We start from the raw sequence: 22,567 nt of genomic DNA, 5'->3' as shown, positions 1-22,567 counted from the left end.
AAGTGGAACTGGTACCAGCAAGCGATGCACCGAAAATGCACCACCTCTCCCACAAGCTGCGCCGTTAGTGAATTTAGAGGGTTTTTGTTTTTCCCACCACCTCGCCGACCAGGGGGAACACGGCGCGCCAAATCTTCCAGAAGGAAGGTTGGAGGCCCTCAGCCGCGCTTACACGCCCGGGACTCGGGAGTCGGGCAGATTCAGCAGCAGAGACTGTTGCCACAAAGCGCGCACAAGCTGCAAGACAAGTAGAAATGAGGGATGAAGCGCAACAAAAACCACCACCACCACAATCAGCGAACAGCAAAAGCGTTCGCGAGAACTGAGCGCGAATGAATTATTAATGGCGCGAGATAAAACTGTTGACTTTGAGATTTTCATGCACGAAGGCAAGGAAGAGAGGCAGATAGAATGAAGGAGAGAGGTGGGGGGGGCAAGAGCGTTACATCAAAAAGCAGTCAGTATAACTGTCAAAAGAAGCGTTGTTGCGAAAAAGAAAAGAAACACTGAACACGAACCGTTTCGATGGACTTCTTCCGTGGCATTGCATTCGTTGCAGCTTATGGTTGCTTTTTTTTAAAGGTTTCTTTTCACTCTAACCTCAACATCGTTTTGCTGTTTAACGATGCTGTCCGGGCCCGGATGAGTTTGACATGTTTGAATAAATATCTTCATTAAAAATGACCACCTTTTTTCCCCCCTTTCAGGACTTCCACATCACAGAGAAGTCCAAACATTCATCAGCGCGTTGTTTTAAACATGAATTTAAAAAATATTTCATTGGTTTCTTTACATTCTTTTGAAAAAATAACCAGAATGGGTACAAATTATTCCAAACCAAAAGCAACCCTGCTAACCCGATGACAGCCAACGCGACAAATGCACCACGATGCACTCGCTCGTCCACTCCCCCGTTGTCAAGCGACGATGACGAACAAGAGGCTGACTGGCGGCAATGAAGTGCAGCGAGGTGCATCCGCCGCATTGCGTTTGCGGGCACAGCACCAAAAACTGCACACCAGAGAAATGACCCACTGTCGAGCAAATGTGCATCCCCACGACGGTAGAGCGCGCACTGCAGGCGCAACTGCACTTTCTGTTGAGGTAGTCCTGTGATCCGGTGCAGTTGCTGTTTTCCTTTCTGTCACTTTCTCTTGCGAACGGGGTGCTTGTACAAGGAGAAGGAGAGATGTATTGAATAAATTACCTTGTTTGTGTTAACTATTCGTTGTAATTTATACGATTGTTTGGTCTATTTTTAAGCACAATTATTCGTCACCGAACACGCACACACACGCACCGCGATAGAAATTAATGCAGAAAGCTTTCGCACCCAGCGCCGCGCATACGCGCTTTAATAATTCTAATCGAATGCATCGAATTCATAAAGCAAACGGAATAAATATATCATTCCGTCAAATGAGGTCATCGTCGATAAATCAACCCAGCACGGCCGTAGACAAACCGTCCCCACCATCACCCTTTTCTTGGAGCACGTACAAGCGGCGATGCAACTGCAGTTCAAACCATTGTGTACCGCCTCCCCCCAAGCTTCCCCCTGCCAGTCTTCAAGCCAGTTGATTGAATTGAACCGAACAGAAAACAGACAACAGCAAAAAATGTCAGCATGCAATGCGAAATCACCTTCTCCCCCGAAACAATCATGCATAAATGATCGATTCACACGAGGGTAAGAAACACACACAGACGCACACGTACAAACAAAAGCCCCCAATCAATGACGGGGCAAGGTCATTTTCATTGCGATTTTGGGCTGTTTTATGACACGATTTTTATCGCGCGGATTCGCTTCCTCCTTCGCCACCCCCCCCTCCCCCCCCACCTCCCCAAGATGCACATGCACCGCGCGTTGTGCAGGAACATTGCAAGCGAATTTAGTGGGCGAATGATGTCTGCCCGCATTTCGCTCACTGTTTCTGTCGCACCGTGTGTTGCTGTGCAGTGTTTTGTCACTTCCCTTTTCGCCACGCCAGGGGAAACGATCGCAAACAAAAATGGTAACACTGACGGTAAAGTTGCAGCGGCGAAGAAGCAGAAACGATTACCGGGGCCATTTTCATTAGCGTTATTGCGGCTGTGGCACTTTCACTGATTTGATGCTGTTTTGTGTGTTTTGCTTTGCAGCAAATCAAATGCCAGACAGGCGCAAAGATTCAGGAACACGCTTAAAGGAAAAAGACAGACATACACATTGAAACATTTTATGATTATTTAAACTTCAAGGTATTTTATAATTATTATTTCGCTTCTCCATTCATTCTCTCACAGCTCGTCCAACGATGATAAGATGAACGAAATAAAATAACATAATCACCGAAAACCAACCTCCTCCGTCGCACGCCTCCCCGCCACCGCCCGCTGGTTGCAGATTGTGCAACAACACAATTACGTGCAGGAAGACAATATGCAATCGGCTCGTGCATAAACGCCACGCAATCGCTACCACGAGGAATAAACAAACGAATTTTGCAAAAGCAAAGATGAATTGAGCGGAAATGAAAACCGGCGATCGTTAGGTCTGACACTGATGGGGGGGGGGATGGGGGGGGGGAGTTGCAAAAAACAAACCAAAAAACCATCAGCCTTCAAGCTCGCTGCGTTCATTATCGCACCCCTCCTCCACCACCAAAACGTGGCTACAAATTCGGGGCAGTGTTTCATTGCGATGGCCCCCCCAAAAAAGATATGAAAACGGGACACACACACAAATATTCACAAAATTCAAACGACCCCCAACAAAAAAACATTCACGCAAATAACTGCGCACGAAAATGCAGCCGAACTTGCGGGAAAAACCACGCAGTTTCAGCGAAGCAAGACGCGCAAATCAAGTGTGTGTGTGTGCTGGTGCTCCCTGTGCCCTGTGAAGATTTGTCCTTCACCCCGTGGCTGTAGTAGCAGGCTGGCAGCACGGTCGTATTTCAAACCGATGCAATCTTGTCGTGCGTTATTTTTGTTGCCATTTGCGAGAAGAAAAAAAACAAGACGAATCACACGTCCGCACGGGATAAACACAGTGGCGGCGCATTAAAACAAAAAAAAACAGACGTTATCCGCCACCAGCATCCGACACCGTTAGAAAGCCATATGTGTGCTGCATTTATGACGCTGCGACCGTGCAGGAAAGCGATAGAAGGCGGTACCGGTTTTTTTAAATTATTTTTCCCTTTTTCGCCCGTTTGCAAATTCAGTTGCAAATGCGAAAACAATTCTTCATCAGATCAACCAGATGATTTTTCGTTTCGTTTGCACCGTTTCGTTTGCTTAACAGCTGCAACAGCGAGCAGAGGGGAGGGGGGTGGGGCAGCGATGGATTAAGTCATCGGCAGTGCAGAAGAGCAGCGGGTCAGCAGGTGACCTTAACCTCAGGCGAAAAAGTGAAACTGTAATCAATTTCTCATTTTTATTTTTATCTCACATCTCACCCGACGTGTGGCTGCTGCATTCCGTCGTGTGCAATAGAATTTGCACACCGAGGAAGGCGGGTGGGTAGAAGAAGAAGCGCTCCCATTACTGCAAGTGTGCAAGCTTGCAACAAACGCCGATTCACCCCGCCCCATCTAACACGAGCGTAAAAAGGAGCAAAGAACAAAAAAAAACAAACAAACAAATAAAACTGCCCCGCCAAACTGCAAACAGCGCGCAAATGCACGGGCAGACACGCTCATCAAAACCGGCGACACCACATACGCACACACACGCCGCGGTCACCTGCAGGTCCCCTCCTCCATTACCCTACTCATCCCTCACGCCAGGCCAGCTCACGTCACACAGCGCGTCACTCATCATCAGCGAAATCTAAATACAAAACGCTAGAGCAATGAACTTAGCCTGGCGAACCGCGCGCACCGTCCCCGCATGGTCGGGGAGCGCAAAAAAAACAACAACCGAAGCTGCATTAGACAGCGCACACACACACACACACACACGCGCCCCGCGGAAGACACATGCAAACTGCAGCGGCGCGGGTAGCAAATAGACAAATAAAATGGCCTCCCCACACACAGCGACGTGTCGTTTTACAGAAGAACAGGAGGGAATAAACCGACCGCGTCATAGGTCGAGCGAATGCAAATTGCTCAATACTTCTCTCGTGCTCAACTCCGGATGCACTAACCCACACACACACACACACACAGATGTGTGGAGGAGGGCAGGCGAATAGAGTAGACATCAAACAGCACACAAACACATCACACATGCTCTCTAAGCCCCATCCGGAGCGTTTTGGTCAGTTTGGACTGCAGCGGGTGCAGTAAATCAGCATGCCCCACCAAACCCTTCCCCTTGCTCCCCCCCGCTGCCAACACTCCTGCAGTAGATGGGCCTCTATTTCCGGAAAGATTCGAGAGATTCGTTCCATTCGTACACAGTGAGAGTGAGTGACCAAAATGCTGAGCGCTGCCGTGTGAGTGTCTCTAATCCGATCTATTGCAATTTGTAGCTCATCTCGGGAGGAAGCTATTCCGTTGATGTGGTTGAGTGGAGTATGCAATTCTCTCATGGGATAGACGGAACAGAACAACTATTTGAGGATCATTTCCAAAAGATTCACTATCCTGTTCCAACCATACAACTGCATAGCTTCAAATAGGTTCATATTCAATCGCTAAAAGCCCATGATTTATTTCACTCACGCCTCATTTTGGCGGTCATGATACCGCCTCTGCACAGTTGTGTGGGGCACAGTTGCACAATTGGAACGGTTTCAACGTCCCCGCGCTGAACGGTCGCTGCTAAAAAGGCACAAATTACGCCACACGACATACCACATACCGCCGGGCGATCACTGACCCACACACTGGCCCACATAGATTAGAGCAGAGCGAAATTGCCGCCAGGCGCTGATGATATGACCGCTAGGGGAACTGCTGGCGAGAAAGGAGTGAACTAAATGGAGCAAGAGGGCAACAATTACCGAGTAAATTGATTGCGAATGCAACAATACTGCCGCTAGTAGAGTTGTGTGTTGGGGAGCACATATTGCAGCAACATTTAAAGCACAAACGATTCTATGAAACTTTTATGTTAATTAGTGTACTTAAAAGGATGTAGCTCTATTTTGTAACAAACAACAAAAAAGGTGTTTTTTACGATCATCACCCAAACACACAAAGAACATTTAGAATGGGGCGCAAAAACTGCATTTCTACACACACACACACACCGTCTAAGCAGCTAAGCATTCACCTTGAAGAAACATGACCACTATTGTTTTCACTCATGCGATACTTTCCTGCCCCACACACACACACACACACCGACACATGCGTACACCCATCCCACTAACCCCACACCTCGGGCCGGCAAGCACACTTCCTTTAAATGGTTCTTTCATTAAAAATGCACCAAACCCTCCCGCCCTTTTTGGCCTCGCACACAAACAAACAGTAGTAAACGGGGTCAAATGCGCCCGTGGATGAACGCACAACCATAACCAGGCAGACACATACACGCAAACACTGGGGGAGGAGGGGTGAATGTGTATGCTCCTCGAGCATCGTGCGAGGAGAAAAAGAAACCCCCGTTGCATGACTGAACGCCGGGGCACAAGCGAAACAGCTGTACTAACAGCCGATGTCTGCATTGTAGTATCGCGCGTCGCACACACTCTGTTCTTGTTAGTGGTCATGGTGGTGGTGGTGGTGTGGGTTGGGTTGATGTTGTACAGCAATTCATACATAATTACGCATGCATGCATGCTGATTGAACGTACGTGGTGGTGGTGATGGTGACCGACAGCAATGCTGGATGCGAACGGACTCTGAAGGCCGGCTCTCCATGTCCATTCGTGCTTCGATCCTCTTTGCGGTAGGTTAGGGTCATCCGCAGTCTTGGCGGTTGGCCGCTTCCGCGAGGCCCCACCATCGGACCATCAAGAGCAAATCTAATTATGTCTGTCACACTGGCCCACGTGCGCCATCGAACGGGCAAAAGAAGAGCCATAACGCATGCGACCCATTGAGCTCGCCTCGCATCATATGTCCGCTGAATGTCAAATCTAGCATTATAAGCTGCCATTGGTTGTAGCTTTTTTTTACGCCAAGGACGACACACCTTTACCCACGTGAACATAAACCCATAAACATCCAACTACACTTGGGCAAGTCTGGAAATGTAGGTCATCAATGTAGCCAGAAGTCAGAAGCGACACTAGCGCCACCACAGTGACATCAACAACACGCGTCAACATTTCGCTGAGTGAATAGACACTCTTGTCAACCCAACCCCCTCCCTCATTGAATGGATACTTCGGTGAAAGGATGTGATGAGAAGAAAGGCTAGAAAAATAGCTTCTAATCACGCCACCGGGCCTGAGGGATACTTCTGAGGTGCTAAACAGACCTGTTTTACCTTTTCTTTTCAGCAAGAACCCTCTCAATCACGCCCATTCACGGTGAGTTATTTGTTGTCCACTAAGCACTGTTATACACAAAGCGTTATACACTGCGTCGAGTCCAACCAATGCTTGGAGCTACTTGAAATGTTTTGTTTTTACGTTCAAATGTTGTTCTTCCCTCCTCTTGGAAGCCATGCCGGCAACAAACGCATAAAAATGTCAATACAGAGCCCCAACCGATGCAATCCAATCAGTCTGTCCGAGACCGTCTGTGACCGAACGAGGTCAATTAATCGAAGGCGAGTGCAAACCCCGCCGGACGGTCAACGGGGGGAGAGATGGACAGGACGAACAATGTTCGGCCTCTGCGACAAGACGGCTGACATCACGCCTCAAGAGGCGCACAAAAAGGAAGCTAATAAAATGCACGCTAGACAATGCCCTAGAAAAAGGATTGGACCGTTGCCCGGGATGGAAATTGTTCTGGGCGGTGTATCGTCCCATGCTGAAGACAAATATTGAAATGGTTGGTTGTGTGGTTTTGTTTAATCCTTAAAACGGTCTATAATGTTGAGTGCCCTCTTGACTCGATCGTAGAATTGATTTTGCTGAAATCCGTTACCAGACTAAATATTTTATTTCATTTCAGTTCAGAATTTAACTCATTTCATGTTCTTTACTCGAGCTTTTCCATTTCATTTCACCGCTTTAGAATTCCCCTTTTCAGCTGACCCCACAAACATAAACATGCAATAGTATTCAATCGCAAATAAGGCTTCAAATCGATTAGCAGACAATGAGACGTGCCGATGCTCGCTGGAGTGAGGTAGGTCAGGGACAAAAAACAATATCTATTTCTAATATTCTAACCCCATCGCATGGTGTTCCTGAACTGGTAGCAATGGTGCAAAGCTAAGGCGTAACAAGCTGTCAGATTTCTCCAATCAGGAAAGAATACAAGCAAACTCTTGCTGCTTGAAGAATGACGACCCAGAGATAGGATGATTTACTCCAAATAAAAACTTGACATGATATTGGTAGGACTTGTGTTCTGAACCTGACCTTTGCTGGAATTTAACAGGAATAACCTTTGTTGTGACTCAGCGTCATATACTCCTCAACTCGCTAATGGTGATTATTGTTTAGTTTAATTTTCTATTGTTTTAAATCGGTTCTTCAAACCATAAAACGATGGGAAAATATTTTCTACTCCACTCCATCGATCATGGTTGGAAAGCTTTACTACTTCCTAGTTGCATGTTAGGCAGCCAAAACTTTTGCCATAAAACGTCCAACTTGGCTTGGCACGGCTCCAGAACAATATTTTAAACCCAAGCTCATCCCTGTCCAGTGTCTAGACATGCTTCCACAATTCGCCAAAAAGCTGTGCATCTTCCCAAAAAGCAAGCAAAGTATAAAAAAGATTACCAATCCAATCGTTAATAATTCTCAAAAATGCAGAAAAAGAGCTACACTCATCTGCATGTTACTTGATCCACAATCGCACACAGACACACACATACATCCCACAGGATATCTTGCTTACAGATTCGAAATCACTCGGTAAGATAGAGAGAGAGAAGGAGACCTTGAACATCCGTGAACCAACAATAGCAACTAAAAAAGCCAAAGCCAACACGGCACTGCTCGTCAAACACCTCTCCCGCTGGCCTTGAGCTGCGGGTTGTGTACTGTTTTGTGCTAAAATGCACATAAGTTAGCAAGCGTTAGCGCACTTCTGCCACTGCCACATCGGAACAACCCGGTCACTTCCCGCATTCCCGGCAGGGTGGCGGCGCGCATGCAATCACACCGAGCCGCATACAGTCGCATTTTGGGGCCGGCAAAGAGGGTGTGAGTTTCGGCAGAAGTCTGACGCCATTTCGAGAGCCTTCCCCAGCAGCGGCAAGCTGATGGCTCGTCCTGCTGCATAAACCATGACGACGACTACCGACTTTACCACGGAAAAAATGCGTTAAACATTATCGAATGGAATATGGAATTATTTTACATTAACGTCCTATGGGAAAAACGTTCACCGGCGGCAGTCCTTGTCCAAATGAAAACCGAAAGGTCGTAGGATAGTGATGGACATTATTAGGAAATAGAGATAGATAGAATGTATAATTCCTCAGGTATGAAGTGACATTTCCTCAGGTTCTTTACCACGAATCTTGTTGACTGCACGCGACAACAAGTAAAAAACAAACATTAAAAATCGTCCATTGACCTTCCCAGTAATGTCAGCCACGAGCGACTTGAGCTCAATCATCAAAACCATTTGAAAGCAAAATAATTAGCGCTTTCACCCGAAAAACGACTTTTGCAAAATCACTTACACGAGAATTGAGTCGTAAGGACAGAAATAAAGATGATATAGTATAACTCGCTTGCACGGCACATGGCGTGTGGTCAAGCGACCTGGTACAAATGCCGACAATAATTCAAACCTTTTTGCGTCGTTGCGGGTGTTTTTTCTAAGAAACGTATAAAAAGAATTAAGTTCTTTTCATTTTTTTTTAATTAGCTCAATTCAGCTATCGATGGCGTAGAATAGTCTCAAACAAAGAGCCTTAAATAAGAGATCAAAGCAGCTTTCTTCGCATTACTGTTGCAGTAGAAAACAACATCAGCATGACATCCGAATATTGTACAATTCTTGTTTTGCCGCGACGAAAATTTGATTTTTTCCAATCAGCAAACGAATTGTCTCGCGCACCTGGTTAAACAAACCCCAGCTGGGAGAGCGTGTACACGTGTAGTGGCTGAAAGTGTTTGCTAATAAACGTACCCCATAGCGTACAAATCGAGATTGCACACATTTCCTCAATTCCTTAACAGCGTTTTGTAAAGAATGCTTACGTGATGACGTGAAGATTGTCTGCGTTTTTAATTTCATTCTCGAAACGTTTACAACTGAAGCCAACAAGAATTGTCTGCTGCATACCTGAAATAAAATAATAAAGAAATAGAACCGATTATTATAAACAATCCATTATTTATTAGCTGATGGTGTGATCATAAATTATCTAATTTAATCATAAATTAATTCCGTTTTATTCCACCTTTTTTCCACAAACACACTCCCCTGTTTGCACTAGGTCACTGTAACGTGAGTGCTCAATCAACACACACACAAACACTCCGTTCCAGGAGCCACACATACACACATAAATGCATTAGAATCACAAAACCAAGTATAAAGTTTCGTAATGATTAGTTGAAGAAATGTGTCGGGCACAAGCTTCTAACTCGTTCTGCCATAGAAACTGCTGGAGAGGTCGATGCTTCATCCATTATGCATAAGGTAGAGGAAGCAAAGTTTCAGCTCCTTCCGTATTTTTGAACAAAAGTTGAATACAAAAAGTTTCAAAGATGCTTAAGCGAAGCCGTACACTTAAAACTACCCATCAAACATATGTACCACAACACCAACCATCTTTCAATTATACTATAGTATTACAGGCACTTCTCAAGCGGACGCTGTGGTTAACTTCAAAGCTAACCCCAACCCTATTAACCGCCATCATGTAAAGACGCTAGCAACAATGTTAAACTACACTTGCGTCACGCAAAACCCCTTCGGCATCGTGTACGCAAGCCCCCCTCATTCTACCAACTGATGATCAAGATACGAATCAACGTCTTCCCCTTTTTCGCACTCCACTGACAAATGCACCGTGGCAGCAAGAGCAGCAGCAAACACACTTGAACGATGCCTCCATTGGCTGTACCATTCGAGTTGAAATATAATCCTTCTGCTATCGAGCTTTTCCATTAGCACAGACACAGGGGGAAATGGGGAAGCGAAGTCGTCCGCCGGGCAAGACGACACAGCATGGTTGACCTCGTCGGCGGGGAAAAGATTGCCTTCGAAGTGCATTTGCACTCCCTAGTCCTCTTTTCGCCTCTTTGAACGCGTCCCACTTATCGATCGACATGCTCAGATATTGCTAATTAAATCTTAACATTAATATTATTTCTGCCTGCTCATTCTCCCACCGACGGGCTGGGGGAGGGGCACTCAGAGTAACTGACGGTCTGGCGCATAGTCTGGTCGCGTCAGCTGGCTTTGCCGGAAAGCGAGAAACGCTAATTGTATAATGATTTGATTGATCAGCCGAGTCGATCGATGACATTCGTGCGCACCGGATTGCCGCGAAAAATATAGCCGCCTTGCGGGCTTATCGCACCCGCGGCGAAACCATGGTCCTGGGTGAGGTTTGGAAAAATCATCTGTCATACTCGTAAGCTGCCTGTCCGGCCAGCCGGCCATTGGTCCGCCCACCCAGCCCGGCCCGTCACTTCGAACCAAACGAAAAAGGACTCCTCGCAAAACTCGAACGACCAGTTCCACCTCCCGATGGAGCAGCACCGTGGCGGGAACGGGTTTTCGAGCTGGTATCATACTTTTTTCTGTCAAGGTGACGGCAACAAGTCGAGCTTTTCTCAACCCGACACGGAGGCATCCCCCGTCCGGCATCCCAGCCCGGGAGAGCGCGTGTTCTCCCTCTACCGCCTGTCGGTCCACACAACATGGGCGACCCTGAAATGGTGGCTGCAACAAGCCGACACGGTTTCGCCAAACCGAAAACCTCAGTAGATCATTTTTCATTCAGACTTTTGCCCGGCGCGTTTAATGGCGTTCAGCAAGCAGCACGATACGCGGATAGGATTTGTCGCAGTTGCAATGAAATGAACGGCAAACGGCCGTTTTTTTTTTTTTGTTGTTGTTTGCCTTCACCCGCGCAACACGCAATCGCAACAAAAGGCTTAATAGCTTTGCTTAAATTTTGCATTGAAATTGAATAAGCCACCGCGCGCGCGCCTTTAGCGGCCGTGGAATTACGCATACAGTTGTCCCGCGATCACGCTCAAGGCTGCATTTGGGAAGCTCCCAGGCGAACATGAGAGACAATGTTGCTTGCCCGTTTGGTTTGGCTGGCCTTGAGCCGGTTGGGAAATTAGAATACATTTCCATCGAAGATCTGAGATCGATGGCGCCTAAGATGTTACGAGCGGACAACAACGCCCAAAAAGTAGTTCGGCGCTCAGTGTTATGCTAGGACTCGCAGGGAAATTGTGTGCATATTAAACAGCCAAAACCGAGGAAGTATGCAGGAATATGCTAAAGCATTACCTGGAACATCGCTAAGAACATCTCAGGCATCAGAATGGTAGCTTTTTGTTGGATTGTAATTTTCGCCAGCACAAACAAGTACGGTGGTCAAATGATAATGCAGACAGACTCGCAACTCAACAGACTAGAGTTCAATTCTCAAATATAACCCAAAATGAAACAGTTTTGCTTGTCTTTTCCGATCAAGTATTCAATGAATCCTCCAAGCGCATAAAATACTATTCTAAAACGTTGATGTCTTCTAGCCGATTGTACGTGGTGGTACCACATACTTATATTCAAAGCACACTCATTGCATTAATGAATGTTTCCCCCGATCATACCTTCGATTAGGCATGCACAGCACACACCACAATCGATGAGCTTACAGCAAACGATTAGCCAACCAACACACACTTGTTTATTTACTTTTTCTACTCCTCTCTTTAGTTTTGCTTCAAGTCAACATCCGCAAACAAACCGCACCACAACGGGTACAAGTGAAACACAGCGGACATAATTTCTCATCCAACCAATTCCAATGGCGATATGATGGAAGGAAGTCCTTTTTAGATCACTATCGAGCCCTCTCGCGTTCTTCAGGGTGGTCTAGGGAAACAGTTGTTTAATAATATTCGATGATCAATTCCAATCACATCTCCGAGGACAGAGAACGTACGAAGTTCGATGCGAGTGTAAAGTGACGTTCAAAGTAGCAGGCATTTCGAAGAAGAAGATCCAACATCGTTTTATCAGATCGAAACATCTGATCAAGCGATCAGATACGAGACTTCCTCAGTGCAATTTCGCGTGTGTCTTAGATCGTTTGAAGCACTTAGATGGTTCGGACAAACGATTATTGCGGAAAACATCGTGTCAAGCGTTACTCTTACCACGCATCTTCCAAGTCCAAGTTGTCGAACAAAATTAGCTTCTTCATTGCACTCTCTCCCGCTTTTCTGCACAGTGCATCGTATCGATTGCTTGGTAGGGGTAGTATTTTTTCAACATTGGTGTCAGTGAAACAAGAAAAAACTACCATCGCCTCATCGACACGATTCCGTCCGTGCACGCATTCACGGTGAATGTCACAGTGTAGGTCAACAGATACGGCAGACGCACGCACTTCCCGCGCCCTGGATGGACCGGGAGGAACCGGTTTCGCTCTGCGTCACCTCCATCGCAAGAAAACCGGTCCATCGGGTCGGTGTGGCCGATGGAATTGGCCAAAGAAAAACATAACGATGGAGTTAAAACTAAAAAAAAAAAGGCACGCATACATTCATATTACCCTGAAGCAGTAGCGCAAACACTGACCAACTCGTTGAGCAGAAAAGTTAAAGAATGATAGAGGGCACCAACACGCGGGACGCCAATCGCTGGGAGTGAGACGACATGGCTGGAACTGGCCCTCTGTGGACAAGCTTCTAGCCTATTGCTTAGCCTGAGAGAAGATGTTCTTTTTTAGACGTTCCTTGCTAAGAGCTGAAACTGAAGAAAACTGGTTTAGGGTTTTGTGTTGCGTACACACATGCCGGCCTATGGAGAGGAGCTCGAGCTGGACTACTATCAAGAAGATTGCAAAAACGATTTTCCTCCGTTCTCCAGGTCGGGCATGGAAAGGTATGCATGGAAATGCATTTAATACGATCCTTCCCGATCCAACCTGGAACGGAAGAATCTTTCGCGGAGAATGGTTCGATCTCAAGAGGGGAAAACTCCATCGCTACAATGTTGCGAGCGCTCCAAGAATGGGGAATGACGTGATATTTCAACATTTAATTAAATACGGACCGGCTGTCCAAAGAAGGATAATTGAACGATACGCCAACGACAATTACACATACCGTGCCTATCAACACTGCATCCGAAAGTACCGACAGCCTGTTCGGGGAGCCTGCGCATCGACATGATCCTGAAAACAGCCACAGCGATCAGCGCTACTTTGTTGCTGAATGGGACAGAACTCGATGTCAGGTGATCATTGGCCAGAGGTGTCCGTTTTCTGGAACTGAGTCTCGGTGCTTTACGTTACGTTAAGAATCTTCACTGCAGAGAGATATTCAGGATATGATTCATTGTTGGAATGTGGCATTTTAATAATTTCGTGCTAAAGCCACCCTACCGAGACGGACTATAAATTCAGCTTCATTATTCACTCGGATGCGATATATGAGCTGCGTAAATGCCAATGTCCGAATAATACATATTCATCTCGAAAACTAAAGCACCAGCAATATCAACAACTATCCTCTGGTGGCCCTTGCAAAAAAATGCCTCCTCCATTACCTATTCCATTCTAATGCGCGTTTCCTTTTCCGGTTCGCAGCGGCTAGAAACCGAACTATAACTTCAAACCTAACCGCACACACAAACAGACCCGCGTGCTTTAATATGGACGACATTAATCACCTTCTCAAAGCACTATCTAACTGCTCTCGGCTTCCGGTGCCAGGCCGTTAGCATTTCGATAATAACTCCAACACTGCTAGGTGCTAACGTGGCTCAATCTCGTCACCCCGTCGATCGCATACACTCTAGACGCGACTAGTTCGACACTTCTTCCTTCGGCTGGCCGGCCGGTGGCATAAAAAGGTATGCACGCGTTTGTCAGTTGTCCAAAAAGGCGTGACACCGATCAACGGACGAGCACGGAGCTCAGCTTGTGTGGGCGCTCTCGCGCGCGCTCTCTGGCCTCGGATCTATTGGTCTGTTTGCTTAAAGTTAATGGCGTGTGCAAATGATTGATAATCTCCTTTGTGACTTTTGCACACACTTTACGGTCTCCAACCAACGTCAAGGGACACTAGGAGAGAGGGTGAAAAATAAACAAATGGGAAAACAGGAAAAACCCACACGATCACCACCCTAAGGGTGACTCTGTTTGTAAGGTGAGGCCATTATCTTTAAACCGCGTACACACACCATACACACATTGCAATAAACGAACGACTCTGCAAAAGTTTACAGTCATACACCTCGTACAGTGAAACAGTTTTTACGTAGACTTATGTAGGTTTATGAAAATAAATTCGTTACACTATTCAATCATGATAAAGCTTGAAACTTGTTAAGTGAAGTAAAAAAAAGCCCACTAAAGTCCTGAATTAATGAACCATTTATCAATGAGCGAGTGCTGTTGCTTTATCAGCCACACTGAAAAACTCCATAACTGAGCCTGCTGCTGTTACACTGTAAGCTTACCCACTGTCCTACATTCCCTAAACATAAGGGAGCCCTCGCAAGGGACTGTGATATGTGTAAGCTAACTGCCACACGCGATCGAAATACTTTCCACGCCAGAACTACCTACCGCAGGACCCAAACAGCTACACACAATCTAATCGTTGGCAAGTTTGCAGCAAATTAATCAATGTCCACTGTAAACTATACCACGACACGGTACGGCAGAGGAGACGGACACAATATGGACGCCCTAGTGGACGCTACTTCCTAACTGGCGTTCCTTGGGGAAACAAGTAAGAAAAACTGCATCACATTTTAGGCACCAAATTACCTAAATTACGGTATTATGTCTTCTTATACCTTCCTCCTATTGACAAAGTACCAATTGTTATCCTGCAACCGTTTTTGGGTACCAGAACAAAACAAACGTCTAGCAACAGCAACCAACAAATTTCACAACCTACACAAATCGTGCCAGACCGCGAGCAATCTCTCCTGACGAGATTTTTTTTGCTAGTTCACGTCAATCGGTTGATTAACGATAAATAATTTGATTGACAGGTTGGGCCAGAGCAATAAGAAGCCTAACCCACACCAAAGGATGAAGAAAGCGAATTCTAGCAGAAAACATCCAATAACTCTCGCCTAGTGCGGCTAGAACCATACTTTCATTGGCGTATTGTTTCTCTGCCCCGTACCCCCACGTCTAACTTTTCGTAAGATAGTGAGCTTTTTAGACTCGCACAGTCTCCATGAGTCAGCACGTTGTTGGGCAACATGACACCGAATGCTCCCGTGAGTGTAGGTGTGTATACGTGTGTCCCGAACACTCCCATCCTAACCAAAGCTGTGCCGCGGCGGTGTTCACCTCCTGCCGCTGTTGATTTTCGCATCTTGATAGCCCATTAAAGCTTACCACCCGCGCTGCCGGGCCCCAATTGTAAGGTTATGTTGTTCGATTCCCCCAGCACGCTCGGAGCGGGGTAAATCAGGAAGGTTATCCCGCGGGTGGGGGATAAGGCAGTTATTAAAAGTGACGAACTAATCGCACCCCCAGCTTTGCCTTCTATTCCCACCTCCAAAATCCTTGCAGGTCGTTGACCTACACGATTCATTAGCACGATTCTGTTCGTGAATCTGTCCGCGAGTGGCGTGGTGCCGTACTCTTAACCCCTTCCCTGCGCCATTTTGAGTGCAAAACATTACGACCCTATAACAACAGCTAACCCAACAAAAAAAAACACGTTTAGACGGCAACAAACATACCAACAACGGCTACAGCTTGGACAGCATTATATCGGCGCCTCTGAACGCCCTCGTGAGTCGTCGTCAATCTGCCATCCAAGCTCGGAAAGGCATGACCGGTCGATTTGGCATAGAAGTTTCCAAGTACCACACGTGACACACCGGGCGGGCGAACTATTCCGATTGCAAAGCGGGATGGATTTGATTGCAAACCACGTTTACACCTTCCCAGATCTATGACCCTCCAACCCTTCCTCTACCTATCCCTCCGCCAGTAGCGCTCGCAATTCTGAAGTTTGTTCACTGTTTTCTAGGAACTCACAGAAGATCTGTCAAACGTCAGACGAGAAGTATGCGAGGCGTGGTTTTTGGACATCGGGTCGGTGCCTCTCTTTGGGTTTGCCATCGTTTTTGATCACCGCTGCTGCGCCGAATTGTGTTTGCTCGGCATCTCTGTACGTTTGATAGCCTTTGTTTGCAGAAAATAATGGCCAATTGACGTGTGGTGTATTTGATGATCAAGCAACTACTAGAAAAAAAAATAGACGAGGATCACTGGGCAATACTGTGAAAGACACGTCACGGTTTTGGTGGAGGTGGAGATACAGAGAAAAGCAATTTACCAGATTCCAGGTGATCGGATTACTGTCGCCAGCTTTAAGGCAAGGTCGTGAGCAAAATGTAAAAACGTGCCAAACAAATGGGATGATGCAACTTGTTGTCTTTAACTCCAGAGGACCTTTTTTAATGATGTGTCGTTAAGAAGGTCAATGTATCGTTCAAGATACACGATAAAATCTTTAAATTCTTTGAGGTTTTGATATCTTCACAGGAACTTGAAACCCCTGATGACTTACATCTGACCGGAACTGGATCTTATGAGAGAGTTAATAACCTCCAGAAATTCTATCAATACTCTTCCAGACAAAACATCTAACACAGTCCTCATCTTCAGCCAAGTCTCATTAAACCGATACCTCCGAAACCGAACAAGTAGTACAGTTCCCATGCACTCTCATCTCCCTTGAACAAAGCTATCTTTTTTGTAACTTCCGTTCGCGACTTCCTTCAGCCTGATCTGCATTGTTTTTCATTCGTTCCCTCTATCCTATCGACTCTTCTGCCAAAGCTACTGAACTATTCCACCTCAGACTAGAACAATCAGCTCCCTTTAGCGTCCGCCAGATTCGTCACACTCTTACATCATCGTTCAGCTTTAATGATCACGCATTTCCACCTTTGCGGAAACCGGCCTTTGATGCAGTACAGCCGGCAGCAGTCACTAAACATGGCGGCAACAAACATCACAATGGTCCAAGATGGGTATTCGATAGGAGGCTCGGGTTCTATTCTATTGCCTTTTGGAATGAGAACTAGTGGCAGACAGAGACTTAGACAGAGGGGAAAGAAACCGACCGGACACAAAGGTACCCGGGTACAAGGTGGTTGTGTATCGCGTTATAACAATGAATCAACACTTTTCCTTCCACGTTTTTCTGCTCTCTCGGTGAAACGTGCGAACGTCCAGTGTGTATGCACCGGGGAGCCATTCTAGTGTGCGATCTGTGACGATTCTTGCTGGCGTTTGTGTCTAGCAAGAGTTCTAAGTGAAGTTGACTACTTCCCAGCCCGATATCTCTCTCGCTCACTCCCGCTTTCTCAACCCCAAACCAACAGAGTTGGAGAAGTGAGCGCGCAGAAATGATAGATAGCTACGCAGTTTAACCTTGAACAGTCGCTTGTCAGCATGTGCATGCGGCTCCATGTGGTTGTGTGGAGCAAAAAACACCCCCAACCGCTCTTGAGTTACATTGCTTGTTCTTCCCTCCTTCCATTCCATGCATAAGCGACCGACAGAAGGGAACCACGATTGTCTGACGTCTGAGACTGGGCTTAGATATGCGTGTGGAAAAAAGTGGGGGTAAGAGTTCGCTTACCGCGCGTCTGTGACTTTGGTTTGCGCTATCGAGAATGCGGTTGCGCATATGCTAATGAACTCTATCACTCAAACGAGCTAAGTAAACACACTACGTACACTGCCAAAGCCTCTGGTGGGAGCACTACGTTGGAGGTTTGGTAAAGCATTCTGATCTCTGCTCGGAAGACTATTGGACCCGTGTCTAGACCCATCTCGTCTAGACAATGATCTTACTTTTGTGGTTTTCAAAGAACAATTTCAATGCAGTTGATTAGATAAGTAAAAATATAAAAACATATATTCTTGTTAACTACTTCACTGACGGTGACCTCACTGAATCACTTCCCTTTGAGCTCTCCTTGCCAAGATATACCTAATTCTAGGCCCAAAACAACCACCAACAAGCCAATCTACTTAATCCCCATGTTCTGCTGATGGCGCCGACGCAAGCCACCTTCAAAACGGTGCAACAAACACTTGCCCTTTAGAACGCTGCTGCACACACCCGGTCGTACTGGTTTCATTTTCTCAACCTACACACAAACACACATCCTCTCGTTATGTCACACACGCAAACGCCCACCCAAGAGAGCCATCTTCCTTCCCACTGCACAAACAGAGGCACAAGACACAAGTGTTTTCTAGCGGAAAGTCTAGCAAAATTACACACCGTTCAGCACACAAACACCGCTGCATGTGCGCAGATGATGCGCACAGTTGCGCGATCGGATATAAAACGCCCAACTGCATATGCAAGAAACAGATACGCACACACATATAGCCGTATGAAGCGAGCGTGATATTAGCGAGTGAAGACAGCGTTGCCTTTTGAGCATCTCTAACACAATTTCAAAGCGGAACGCATCGCATCGCGCAAGAAAAGGGATGCGAAGAGCTAATTTTAGCCGAACGCAACCGGTCCGCTAACGCAACGAGATGCAGATGCCGTTGCACATGTCAATGATGAGGCGTAGGTTGTTATTATAAAGCAAGTTTTTTTTTTCGTAGAATCAGCCAATTTAATCCAAGTTCTTCGAGAGTTAGTCATGATCTCTCAAAAACTCTAACTTATTATGTTAAAATTACTTTACACATTACACAAATAAAATTGAGAGCATGCCTCTCGTTAGAATGAAACGTTCGCTTGCGCGAAAAAAGAAAAACAATCCCAAACACCCATGAACCCAAAAACGAAATCGAGCGCACGTTTTCTGAGCTGACCTACTAAACGCACACGCTGCGCAAGAGCTGCGCGTACACGGTGCGACGACGCATCTGCATGTGCGTTGGTTGAGAAATGTGTCTCCTCTGTCATTTACTTTTCGGGTGCGTCAGGCAGCATAGCAATGTTTTTGGGAAGTGCCACCGATTGGAAGAAGCGTTTCCGGCACTCTCGTGATCCACCAAGATACTTGCTTCAATGTAGAATTAAACGCATCTTTTTGGAGCGTAAGTAAGAAGCTTCACCATTCATTACAAACTAAACACAAGCCGCTAGAGACGATTCACAAACTAATTTACCTAAGTATCAACTCGTCACCTTTCTAATTACGTCTCCAACAGACTCGTTGCGATATAAACATTTACCAATGATTGTGAAAAACTCCAACCATTAATTATGATGTGCTCTGGCAGCACCCGGCTCTTCGCCATCTCGAAATTTTCATTTCTAAAAGTTTGCCAAAACATGCCACGAACCGGGCGAAGAAAATTGCTCGGTTGGAAAATGTTTCCGCCCCATTCTCTTTCCGTTGCATTTTAATTGCACACTATAGAAACAAAATATCTCTGCGCAAAAAAACAAAAGGAAAAGTTAATGCTTTACCGGGGAAAACCGTTGGCAAAGATAAAAAAGGTAACGAGGAGAAGAACACCCAAAGGGGTAACAAATCAAAAGAACCAGAAAACAAACCAAACAACGCACGAATGATAGAGAAAGGGGGCAAACACAAACCCACCACCACAAACACAGAGACAAACATAACGACCAGCAACAACAACAACCACACAACCGGAAGACGTTTCCCTTTTATTTCCCTCGGACACACTACCCCGCGTGGCAGCGATGGCGACGACGGTGAGGGTCATAAATCTGCTTCACAAATTTGACCGAAATGTTCTCTCATCTGTTGCCAACTTCACGAGGCGTCGCGAGAGTTTGAAGGTTTTCGATAGCAGAAGCAAAAACAATCTCACACACCAACAAAAAACAACAACCCCTGCACACCTGCGTGTGCTGCCGTGTGTTTGTGTGTGAGTGGTGCGTTTTCGATTGCCAGGGGGGAGAAGATGGAGTCGCACACACGTCATGTGTGAAATTTCGGTCATCTATATTCGGCGGTTAATAAGCCGCGACCGCGATGGTTGTTTGGTTCAAGGCTTCTTTTGCTCTCCCACCCTCTCCGGTGCAAATGGAACAGCATGCATTTCTAATGTTCATTTAAAAGAAGTGGAAGTGAACGCCCAAGCTCATCAAGAAAGCGCTAGTACGATATCTTACCTGCAGTGGTGTGTTCTGGTTAGCGGTGACCGAAGTACTCACGAAGAAATATGGGAAATACTATTCAGCTAAAACATAGTCTTGAAGAATTGCTTTTTGAGTTGGTGGTTTACTGCTGCTGCTACTGCTACTGCAGCTACCAAGCGAACACAACACGATGGTTATCTGTTTTCTTACTCTATGTTGCACACTCTAGCTCGATTTGCTTTCGTATGTTTTAGCACTGTAATCACTCGTTTCCGTATTTTACTGCTTTCTTACACGTAGTACACATCCACTGCTACCATTTGCATGTATCTCTAACACTAAGGAAACATTTACTTCCACACTTTAAAGAAATATATTTCACAAACAGACACACATGTACATACACACACACACACAAACCATGGGGGACACAAACTGAAAACGTCGCTGCAGTTGCTGCGTCACTTCACTTTCTTTCTTCCGATTTCACTACTTTCGAGTCGCGATCATCGAAACCCGGACCTTTATTTACACACTTAACTGACTCACTCACTCACACACTCGCCCCAAAAGCACTCTGGCGCTGGTGGCTGGGCTGGCCAAGGTTAGATGCGCGTCTGCCGTAACCAAACTGCTTTTTTTCTCTCTTTTCTCCTTTCTGTATTTGTTGTTTTGGGGGATTACACATTTGAACCACTCACACACACATTTCACCCTTCAAACGGAGCACCTCGCACTCACTTCGTACCTGGCGCGATCGACAGCTGCTGCAATCGCAAACGATCCTACTGCTGCTACTGCTGCTATTTCTCCTCCATTTGGTGGCTGGTCGGTGTCAAGCAAATCTTAACGACTTTTCTCCCGATTGAGATGATTTCCTTTCTTCTTCTTATTCCTATTTTTCCTTACACTGCCTCACAAATTTCGGCCACCCTGTGCTGACTTCACCACACCACCAGCAGGCTCGTGTTTTGGGTACGATTGGTTGACGTTGAAATATTTGGGAGCAGCAGCATATTGGTTTCACTTTCCTACACTTTTCACTTTTCTTTTCGTTTTCCGTTTTGCGGGCGTTTCTTCTCCTCGATCTGGCTTGTCAACACTACTGCTGCCACTCAGATTTCACCACCTTGTTTTCAATTTTCACATTTTGCACACTTTTGGTGTGGTATTGCTTTTTCCACGACACTTTTCTGGCGTGCTAAGGAAGAGGTGCATCGCATTTGCTCTATTGGGAAAATGGAAAATAAGGAAATATGCAACTAATTATTTACAGGACACTGGTACCTAAACTGAGCTCAACTAACACGAAAAGCAATTGTGTCATTCTAACGTAAAAGAAAGGGTTTTACACAGCAAATATGCTCTTTGTTCAGTCTTTTTTCAGGAAGCGTCTTCAAGTCTTCCGTTGGCACATTAAACTTAACACTCCAGAATTGTGCTCGCTCGTAAAAATGCCCTGAAAAGAAACAAAGAAAATACATTGTTAATTGTTTTTGCTCATTTAACCAATTTAATGAAACGTTACTTAGGAATTTCCTTATCAATCTAATCAATATCTAGCTAATAACGAATCAATTCACCCTAAAAGGACCTTACGCCGATTTCAATCTCAAATCATTCTTCAAGGTAAGCCTTACACATAGTCGAATTACATCGGACTGCTCCTCCACAGTGAATTTACTCGATTGCAGAAACGTAAAATGTTCAATCAAGAGCATCTCATCCACACCATCGCTTTATCCGTGGCGTCCGATACCCAACTTCCAGCTCAATTTCTCCACCCCAAACACGACACACTTTCGCTCTCAAGGTCGTCCAGAGCAGCTTTTACTCTGCAGCTTTCCTGTGGCACTATATGGCAATCGTTTTATCAAAATCGAGGACAGCTAGTCCCGTCCTACCCCCGGTGCACATCACTCCAGTCGATAAAGGGCGATTGCATTCCAGCGAGCGAATAAGAAAGGAAAAAATGTAAAGCACAAGACAATCCAATCCTCCAGAGAGCAAAGGAGTCGCTTGATTCGATTTCAGTTCCGGCGCGATATTCTAACGCCAAACCCCGTACAAAGAGCTAGACGGTGCTTGCACGATTCTATTCAACCTCACACCCCGATATCGCGCGCTAGAACCTTCTGGACCAAAACCGCTTTATCTTAACTAAAATCCTCCGCTCAGTCCGAGCGAGCCATTCGCACCGAAATAATTTCATTCCAACACTTTTTGTGAGCGTTTTTCCCTTCTGCAAACCTGAGTCGCCTTCGTTCGCCT

The 22,567-nt window shown here is 46.0% G+C and overlaps 1 protein-coding gene across 6 annotated transcripts in view; it reads right to left on the bottom strand.

The window, feature by feature from the left end:
* The window catches only part of LOC120903008 (ecdysone receptor), a 188,624-nt gene that overhangs the window by 130,055 nt on the left and 36,002 nt on the right, over positions 1-22,567 (bottom strand). For 5 of the 6 annotated variants that reach the window (XM_040312175.1, XM_040312169.1, XM_040312172.1 and 2 more), the window contains exons 2-3: positions 20,330-21,524; positions 9,224-9,308 (exon numbers count right to left, since the gene is read on the bottom strand). The gene's annotated coding sequence lies outside the window, so the exon portion shown is untranslated. The remainder of the gene's footprint in view (positions 1-9,223; positions 9,309-20,329; positions 21,525-22,567) is intronic. The other variant, XM_040312170.1, reaches the window with a different exon arrangement.

The sequence above is a fragment of the Anopheles arabiensis genome, chromosome 3 (genome assembly GCF_016920715.1).
Source record: "Anopheles arabiensis isolate DONGOLA chromosome 3, AaraD3, whole genome shotgun sequence".
Taxonomy (NCBI): Eukaryota; Metazoa; Arthropoda; class Insecta; order Diptera; family Culicidae; genus Anopheles; species Anopheles arabiensis.
This window is presented reverse-complemented; position numbering and strand designations above follow the sequence as displayed.